General features: G+C 77.0%; 1 non-coding gene across 1 annotated transcript; it reads right to left on the reverse strand.

Moving 5' to 3' along the window:
- Positions 1-1,175: 1,175 nt before the first annotated feature.
- On the reverse strand, positions 1,176-1,328 carry LOC131749310 (5.8S ribosomal RNA). Its single transcript, XR_009333375.1, has one exon. It is a non-coding gene; the product is annotated as a 5.8S ribosomal RNA (ribosomal RNA).
- Between the last annotated feature and the right edge of the window lie 1,172 nt (positions 1,329-2,500).

A 2,500-nucleotide genomic window follows, 5' to 3' on the forward strand; every position in this document is an offset into this window, starting at 1 on the left:
GGGAGAGAGGAACGCGCGGCGTGCCGGGCGGGGGCTGGGGCGGGGGCGGAGGGGGAGCCGGGACGGGAGCACGAGCCGGCGGCCACGGGACGGACGGACGGGGCGCGGAGAGTCGGGGGGTAGGGAAAACGCACGACACCGAGCGCGGCCCGGAGGCGGCGCGTCGCCACGGAGGAGAGGAGAGGACAACGGGGACGGGAGAGGACGAGGGGAGAGGAGAGGGGAGAGGAGAGGAGAGGAGAGCGGCGGACGGCGTGCGTGGAAGGCAGGGGTGGATGAGGACACGCGGCGGTCGCCCCCCGAACGCCGGACCCTCCTCCCACGTCTCCTTCCACGACCGACCGATTCCCAACTCTCTCCCTCTGTCTCTCTTCCCTCTGTCTCTCTCTCTCTCTCTCGACGCCAACGCAGCACACCATCCTCCACGCAGCCGCGAGACGCCCCCCGCCACGGCCAGCGACGGACGCCGTGCGCCCCCATCCACCACCGACAGACGCCCACGACGCGGGGCTCGGGGGCCGGCACGAAGCGCGGCGCGGCGCGGCCGCAGCCCGGGGGAAAGCGCGCGGCGGCGGACGACGCCGCGGCGTCCCGCGGGTCGCCGCCAGGGCACGCATCCCCGGGGCGCGGCCGCGCACGCAACGACTCGGCCTCGGGTCGGCCCGAGCCGCCCGCCCCGACACGGCGAAGGCGAGGGCGGCGGGGGGGCGGGCACGGACCCCGGACGCGCGCGGGTCAGGGCGCCGCGGAGGAGGCGGCCGGGCCGGGCCGGACCGTCGCCGGGACGCCGCCGGGGGCGGGCGGCGAACGACGGCGGAGCGGACGCGGCCCCAACACCACCAGCACCACGGGCCCCGGCCGCGAGGGCGCGGGACCGTCCCCGCCCACCGGCACACAGCCCCGGGGGTACGCCCAGGGACCGCTTGCGGCGCGAGGGCGCTTCCCGAAGGGGACCGACCGCGGAGGCCACGGCCAGGGCCTCGTCGCGAGCTCTCTCTCGCTCTCTTCCCTTCTCGCGGGCAGCGGGGCCCCCGTGGCCTCGGCACGAGGGGCACCGCGTCTGCACTTAGGGGGACAGAGGGCCCCGGACACGGGGCCCTGCGAGGAAACCCCCAGCCGCGCCACCCCGGGAAGGCGCGCGCGCGCGCACCCCGGGGGGGCGATTGATCGTCAAGCGACGCTCAGACAGGCGTAGCCCCGGGAGGAACCCGGGGCCGCAAGTGCGTTCGAAGTGTCGATGATCAATGTGTCCTGCAATTCACATTAATTCTCGCAGCTAGCTGCGTTCTTCATCGACGCACGAGCCGAGTGATCCACCGCTAAGAGTCGTACGAGTTTGGTTTCTCTGGGTTTCGGCGGGGTCCCCCGCCGGTGGCACGGCACATTTCCCCCACGGAGGGAGGGTTGCCTCTGGCCGGCCAAGTCAGACGAGACAGAAAACAGCAGACCGGAGCGGGGCCGGAAGGTTTCACGACGGGGCGCCCGGCACCGACCCGCAAGACGGGGCGGGCTCGGACACCCCACAGGCGCCCGGGGGGTTCCCACCTGCGCACACACACACCCACCCCCGTCAGGGACGCGGGGCGCGCACGCGCGCGGGCACACGGGACCCGGCCCCGCACCACGGCCGCCGGGTAGCCCCCTCCCGACGGCCGCGGCGGCGGGGAGGGCCGGCGTGGCGCGGCGCGCGGCGCCCCGGCCCCGCGGGGGCGGGGGCGGAGGAAGCGGGGTCTGGGGGAGAAGGGAGGGGCCTCCCGACTCCCCGCGGGCCCGACCGCCCCGACCCCAAGGCGGACGGGCGACCCCCCCATGGGTCTTTAAACCTCCGCGCCGGGACGCGCTAGGTACCTGGAGAGGGGGGAGGCGGGCGAGGCCGGGGAGGGGCAGGCGGAGCGCCCCACGCTCGCCGCCACCCCCGACGCCGACCGACACGCTCTCCGCCCGCGGCCGCCCGCAGCACGCGGGCCCCGGCGCTACCGGCCCGTGACTCGGGGGCGCCCCGGCCGGGCGACGGGCCCAACCGCCACACGGGACACCACCACGCCCACCGCCCGACGACGTCCCCACCGTGTCCCCGAAACCGGGCCTCGGAGACCTCCCCGCTCGCTCGCTCGCTCGCGCCCGGACGCGGCCCTCTCCTCTCCGCTCCTCTCCCGAACCCCGAACCCCCCCGCCCCCGGGGCCCCCTGACCCCTGCACCCGCCTCCCGGGCCCCCTGCTCGCCACCGCGGGCGTTCAGGGAGGCTTCAACGGGAGGCGCGGGGGGGGGGGGGCGAGCGGGCAGGGCGGGCACGCGGGGGGGGAGGGCGGGAAAGGGAGAGAGCGAGAGACAAGAGCCGGACGGACGGACAGACGGACGGACGACGGAGGAGAGGCCCCGGGCTCGGAGGACAGGCAGAGGCGCCCGGCGAGGGGGCGGAGGGCCCGGAGCGGAGGACGGACGACCGGCGCGGGGGAACAACCGGTCCAGGGCCGGCGGCGGAAAGGCGGCGGGCGGGCG

The sequence above is a fragment of the Kogia breviceps genome (genome assembly GCF_026419965.1).
Source record: "Kogia breviceps isolate mKogBre1 chromosome 20 unlocalized genomic scaffold, mKogBre1 haplotype 1 SUPER_20_unloc_2, whole genome shotgun sequence".
Classification (NCBI taxonomy): Eukaryota; Metazoa; Chordata; class Mammalia; order Artiodactyla; family Physeteridae; genus Kogia; species Kogia breviceps.